This window comes from Homalodisca vitripennis, chromosome 1 (assembly GCF_021130785.1).
Source record: "Homalodisca vitripennis isolate AUS2020 chromosome 1, UT_GWSS_2.1, whole genome shotgun sequence".
NCBI classification, from domain to species: domain Eukaryota; kingdom Metazoa; phylum Arthropoda; class Insecta; order Hemiptera; family Cicadellidae; genus Homalodisca; species Homalodisca vitripennis.
This window is the reverse complement of record NC_060207.1, coordinates 71615454-71622937: the sequence shown is the minus strand read 5'-3', so window position 1 is coordinate 71622937 and position 7484 is coordinate 71615454. Positions and strand designations below refer to the sequence as shown.

Sequence of the window (7484 nt, the reverse complement as noted above, 5' to 3'; positions counted from 1 at the left end):
ATAATATACATACAAATTAACACCTACATCAAAATAAATTAATAATAAATAATATGAAAAATATTAAATAACAGCTGAAGTTTAATTTACCACCTATTAATAAATAACTAAAAATACCACCTAATAAATAATCATTAATAAAATAACATCTAATAAATAATACATTTACCACCATCCAAATAAATAACAAAATAATTTAATTATAAATAACAAGAAACAACATTATATAACAACCAAAATTCAAAAATCAAAATCTTTTTTATTGCAGCGACATTGTATATACATTGTATGGCAAACGTCAATACGGGGTTTCTAAAATTCCAGGCATTCATACACACAATACACATTCATACTTACAATTTTACAATCACGCCTCTTTCATTCTTCGCCAATGCAGCCCACTTAGCACAGCAGAGTCAGTCAGTCTTCTAATTGGGCGGTCTCCCAGTCAAATGCCAAAAACTCACCCGCATTATAGAATGCCTGAGACACCAAGAAGCGTTTGAGGCGAGTCTTTAACGCCTTAGGCGTTGGGGCATGTTTAATTGAATTGGGCAGTCTGTTGAGGAACTGCACACCCGCTTGCGAGGGTAGGCGTTCATAAACCACCGTTCTGTGTCTCCCAGTCCGGTAGTTTGCTCTGCCACGCGTCTCATACATGTGTATGTCTTGGCCTCTGGTTAAGGCACATTTACTCATACAAAACAAAGTTGTTTCCAAAATGTAGAGGCACGGTAGATTCAACAGCTGCAATTTCCTGAAAGCTTCCCTGCACGACTCTCTAAATTTGATTTTGGCGATTACTCTAATTGCTTTTTTTTTTGAGTCTGAATGCTCTTTGAAACTGAGTGTTTGCGCAAGCTCCCCAAAGGACCACTCCGTAGGCAAGATGGGGGTAAATCAAGCCGTAATACGCCGTAATCAGTACCTGACTCGGACAGTATTTGGCTAAAGACCTCAAAACAAAAATGCCTGAGCAGATTTTTGCGCAAACATGGTCAATGTGCTCATTCCAAGTCAGCCCTCGATCAAGGTGCATTCCTAGAAATTTTAAAGAGCAGACTTCTTCCAGTGTGGATTCATCTAACAAAATGGCCGGCTCACACTGGTTACCTGCAGTGCGCAAAGCAAAATTCAAAACGTTGGTTTTTGAAGAGTTTGTTGTTAGATTGAGGCTGTGGAAGTATTGGACACAGTTGTTGATGTCAACAAAAGCCTGTTGTTCTAAAACTTTGCTTGACATTGCATTGAAAAAAAGAGTCGTATCATCGGCAAACTGCACCAATTTTCCATGCAGAAGCGAAGATTTTATATCGTTCACGTAAAGCAGGAAAAGCACAGGACTGAGGATAGTGAGGATAGACCCTTGAGGGACTCCATATCTCAGGTATATTGGTTTGGGATGATTTATTTGATATTTGGACAACTTTGGATCTCTGACTTAGGAACGAGCTAAGCCATTTAAGAGGCACGCCTCGAATGCCGTGGGACTCAAGTTTGTCGAGCAGTGTACCGTGATCTACGCAGTCGAATGCTTTGGACAGGTCTAAAAACACACTCATTGTGTGGTTTCGACATTCAATTCCCTCTACAATCATATCGACAAGACTCACAACTGCGTCTGTTGTCGATTTGCCCTTTCTGAAACCAAATTGTTCACTTGAGAGCTGATTGTATTTGTCCAAAAAGTGAAGCATTCTTATAAGAAATAGCTTTTCAAAAATTTTGCTTATCACCAAAGCTCATATAACAATATATAAATCAAAATATTTAATAACGGCTCAATTTATATCGATCTACAATACACATTAAGGCTGTGGTTTCCTAGACGCGTAATAGATGCGCTGCGTATGCGTATCTAAGACGCAGCACACTTGTCTTATGGGGTTTCGTATAAGCGGTTTCCCAAGCAACGTATCAAGTGCGCGCGCGCCAAATGCGCGCACATCAATAGCTGCGTATTTGGCCTACTGCTTTCAGAGCAGTCAACTCTGAGATACGCTGCGTAACAGACATGTTTGTGTAATATCAAAATTAGAAATATTGCCTAGAAGGTAAAATTCTCAAACAATGACGACGAAGAGTTGATTGAATTGGTCTCTTCTAACGAAATATTATGGACGTTAAGTCATCCTGACTATAAAAGTAATATAAAGAAGGACGTCATATGGAAGAAAATAGGAGTTTCGCTGGATAAATCAGGTAAGTTGTTCATATAACTATATTTTTGACATTGTAAATTAACATGTTTGCTACTAACTTATAGCTAAAATATCCTTGAGGGCCACATAAGTTTGTCACTTTGCAGTTTTCTTGTGTTTTTGCCATTCTTGTACGTGTTTTTTGTAATACATACTGCTGAAATACTCCATGAACATACTCCTCACTTTAAAACCTTCAGATTTGGCAAATCCGCCGATTCCAGCCAATGGTATCATGTTCTTTGTTGGGACCTCATCCACAACGACATATGTAGGAGTTTGGGGGTTGTTAGCAATGAACTCGTTCGTTAACATGTTGAGGAGGTAACAACACACAAATATTACCAAATCTACTGTCTCAGGTTTCAAATTAATTGGGGTAAAGAAGATTCTAAACACAACACGCATAATTCTAAATGCCCTTTCACTTACCCTTCGGGCTCTGCACAGGGCGTAATTATTGTAGTTACTCTTAGAGAAGTCTGCCACAGCTTGTTTCTGGGTGAAAGGTTTCATCACATGTTAATCCACATGTCTGAAAGCTTCCTAACCGACAATAACATGAGGAAACTTGATATCTGATGCAGGCAAATCTTTAGGTGGAGGGAAATATTCCCAGTTTGACACCTTAGATCCTATTACTGACTTTCGGAAGATTCCTGCATCTCCTTCCTTTCCATAGGATCCAATATCAATGAGAAGAAATTTGTAGTTAGCATCAACCATAGTAAATAGAACGATTGAGAAAAATCCTTTAAAGTTATGAAAAAGACTTCCAGACTTGTCAGGAAATAAAATTCGGACATGATTCCCATCGATACCTGCTACACAGCAATTTCTTTTTACGTGAAGTCATGTTACGCACAACCGTGTGTATTCTACGCAGTCTAGGAAACCACTGGACGGCGGCTGTGTTTCCGACCGAGGTACAAGACGCAGCGCATCTAAGCCGCAGCGCATCTATTACGATTTGCTTGAGGATCCAACTCAACAGAAACAGAACTCAACACCACCAGACACTATGTTTCCTTTCCTTGTCATTCTTGGAATACAGCTGTGGTGGGCTTAAACAGAAGACATAGCACGCCTGAAGAAGATGTCTTGAGACCTCGTAACATTTGGAAATCGATGATCAATTACAGACAGGAGATCCGGGCAGTCAATGAGTCCATTAATTATCTTGTGCAGCAGTATGAGATTAGCTATAATCTCTTCTTCTTTCAAGAAGGGGCAGCCCCAGAGAAATCCGAAGACAATCAACAGGTACGTCAAGGTATTGATAGCCAAGTTGCACCCCAATTAGCCTTATGACCCTGATCTGTATTTGCTCTATCAATTCAATATGACCACTTTGGTAAGGGTTCCAAATAGGTGAACAGTATTCTAGTATAGGCCGAATTAGATTTTTAAATAGGTAAGTTAAAGTAATAATATTAGAGCTGAGGTTTATGTTAGTAAATTTGTTATGATGTAGAATTTATAGTCCCTTGTCAATGTGCAAACCAAAAAACTAGCTCTTGATAGAAGAAAACACTACTAATAATTAACAAAATGAATTACTGGTATTACTAAACATAATTGAACAAGCAATTTAAGAAAATAAAAAAATTATGGTTGCCTGTAAAGTCGGTTTTACGGGCGAAGATTTTACGTGACAACGTCTTTTTCGCGGTAGAATATTTATTGATATGAATATTATTAAATTGCACAATAGGAACAAGGAATTGAATGAAAATAAGAATTGCACAAATTTTAACTATATAGACATATATTTTGTTTACTAAAACATTGTACATAATTTGAAATTAATTAAAATTTGTTATTGTAAATGGTAAAGTTGAATAAAAACATTTACTAAAATTGGAATTTGAAATTCTTGCTAAACACAGTTAAATTCTAACTCCGCGCGTGGTGATTGGTCGGTTTAGTTCGTTTGTTTGGTCGCACTGTTATGACAGGTTAGAGGTTATAATTTGTTATTTTAAATGTTTGACTAGCAATACGCGCTGTTTCTTCTCAATCGACTGAATTACGATTGATTGCAGAGTGATTTAAACTAATAATTTACTTATTTATAAAGGTAATTTAACTATAAAAGCAATAAATATTATAAAATGTATTATAAAACTTAATGAAACACCAAAATTATAATCAAAACTTATACTACCAAAATTTATATACAAATAAATAATTACTAATAATAAAGGTAAAGAAGCTAACAAAAGTATAAAAAAACAAGTATAAACCTGAAATTAAGCGTTCTGGTTGATAACCTCAACCTATAATAATTAAAAAAAGAGGGATAAGTCTAAACTAAAAAACAATATATAATAATTATTTTTATAACACAAAAAATTAAAATTAAACTAATTATTAATAAGTAAAACACTATCAACATTTGTCAATAGTATGGACATAACCTATAAACTCAGTTTCTCAACTTTTGTGTCAATCTAACAATTTACGATAATGAAATATCAGTGTACAATTATTTACCTTTATTGTTGTAGTTGTTGTAAATGACGAATCTAAGCACTCTACATTTTCACGAATAAACATAGTTATCTGCTTTATCCCGTGCGGCGGACCCACAGTTATCTGCTTTATCCCGTGCGGATCCCGTGCGGCGGACCCACTGGACGGGCATCGTAACGTTACCGGGCGTTACACTTTTTCATGAGTGACTCCGAGCCGCAACCTAATTTAAGACGTTGTCACGTCAAAAAATCAAAAAACTACATTTTAAAGAAACTACAAATTTTAATTTTTGTTACTTGTTGTGTTTGTATGTTTGTATTGTATCTTCCAAGTGTTTAATAATACGATTATTGAGAATAATGCAACCTAAAGACTTTTCAAACCTTTTTTATGTACTACAGTATTAGTATATACATTTTGATCTGGAAGAGGTCATTAGACATCATGAACTAACAGAGGTTATGTTATATAAAAACTTAAATAGATTAAAATTTAGCAAACCATGTTGTATTTAATTCCTGTATAACTAATTCAAACTGTTTGTTGGATTATCATCAAATAATAATATTTGTAGCCATAACTTTTTTGTCATTTAATAATATGTTGTGATTAATTTAGGCACCTTTATACATTTCAAAATAGTATAAGTTAACATTATACTTTACCAAACAATATACATAAGTATGCTCTAAAAACATCTGATCTAAGCTTGCCTTAAAAAACTATAAAGACATCGGTAGGTGATTGGCATCTGACATTTATACTTGCTTACATTTACATTTACTTTTCTCTATGGTGACAGACGAATCAAATCAGTCTTTTAGAAGCAGAATTCAAAACGAAGAAAACAAAACATACAAATTCCATCCATTCAGTTGCAGTGATGTGTAGTGTAGCCTAGTCTAGTTTACTTTCAATTAAATGAAGTATTCATTAGTAAACAATATCAAGTTATGAGAGGAAGATCCTACTTAATATATTTTATGCAAACTTAGCTAATAATATAACAACGTGTTGTATTAATTAGTAACATGTAAGTAATATGTTCCTAAGAAATTAAATTTTGGGTTTTAGATTATACGTTTTAGGCTACTTCACATCTTGAAAATTTGTGAAAATGTCTAAAATAGATTAGAACTGCAATGAAATTTTAAAATGGATGGAAGCTCCCAAAATTACAAATAACCAAATATAGGTTTGGTCATAGATCACAGGTCATAAGGTGCTGCTTTCAAGTAAAATAGGATCAGGTACAAATTTCCAAAAATTGGATTATTGAAAATAGGCTTACCAGCTGCAGTTTAATGAGCGGCCACTAAGACAATCGAATAATCTGTATAATCTGATCATGTAATTGTGAACTACTAAATTATAAAAAATAGTTATTGTTAAAAAATTGGTTCAAGTAAAATCATTTGTGTGGTACTTGGGAAAAGACCACAAGTACAATGGTGATGAACATCTGATATATGTCTCACAAGCTGTTAGACATGTTTATCCTACAGAATAGTAAGAAGTAAGGAAGTTTTACACGTCTTTTTTACCTTTAATATATACACATTTACAGTTTTTAATTAATCAATGGGTAGGGTACGATAAGCGGACCCAGTTTTTTATATCGAAATTGGCAAACAATATTACTTAATCATAACCATCGATATAACCAATCGATACTGATTAATTATTTTAAACAATTAACTAAATCTATATCAAAACCTGTAAACACTTTCAAATCATACATGTAATCGTATTATTAATATTAGTAATATGTGTATATTACGTATATAACAATAATAATTATTATATATACACGTAATAATATATAATTACTTGTGTATAATTATAAACAATGAACAATAATTATGACTTAAACCATATGAATTTTGGCTCATAATTATTTATAAGTTTTCCTGTTTGATCGATCTTGTTTTGGTTTGTTTATTATTTATGTAATTTCTTAATTATTTATGATTTTTCCTACATTCATATATACTCATGTTTTAATTTAAAACATATGATTGTTATTTAGGACTATATATAATTTTATATCAATTAATAGTCTAGGATTCAAGTTGCGAATATTATGTAGCGATGATTATATTCTTCAATATAAAAAACCGGGTCCACTTATTGTACTCTACTCTAATCTATAATTAATTACTTTCTTAGATGTAAAAACGTTAATTGTAAACTCTAAAGTCGGAGTGGCAGATGATGAGTTTCGCGTTATTAACCTATTGCTCTAATCCTTTTGAGCATTAAAAGTGAAATTACTTTTCTCGTGCAGAGTAATATTTCATTGTTCTAAGGGCGTCATGTGGTCTTGCTATGATCGTAAGTCAACCTTGTATCAGTTGCTACTGACAGCCGTTAGGTCATCTGTGGATACGTAAAATATAACATTAATGCTGAATCAGAAGAATTTGATTCAAATAAAAGACGTTTTTGTTAATTTAGACATTCTAAGAATGTTCATATCAGGCTGACACAAGTACCTCCAGCCATCTGGGATGGCCACATACGAAGAACATCCCTTGAGTTAGTACCCATTATTAAAAAATCAAATTCTAAATAGTCTAATCAAGAATGCCTAAGGCCATTACTGCTTTATAGGAAATGCAACTTGTAAAAAACAAACAAATATTACGAATTCACTATCCATAACTTTCTAACATCTTGAAAGAAAGGTAGTTCCACTGTTAATGTTCTAAAATTCTTTATTTCCCATTTTCATTCCCTAAATCCTTTTATTGTTTTGTTCAGTAGAATGAGTGCAATAGATTAATAACACGAATCTTGTTACCG

General features: G+C 33.7%; 1 protein-coding gene across 1 annotated transcript in view; it reads left to right on the top strand.

Annotated features, from left to right (window-relative positions):
- The first annotated feature begins 5485 nt into the window (after positions 1–5485).
- The window catches only part of LOC124364277 (intraflagellar transport protein 122 homolog), a 42796-nt gene continuing 40797 nt past the window's right edge, over positions 5486–7484 (top strand). Inside the window, exon 1 of the mRNA XM_046819626.1 lies at positions 5486–5712. The gene's annotated coding sequence lies outside the window, so the exon portion shown is untranslated. The remainder of the gene's footprint in view (positions 5713–7484) is intronic.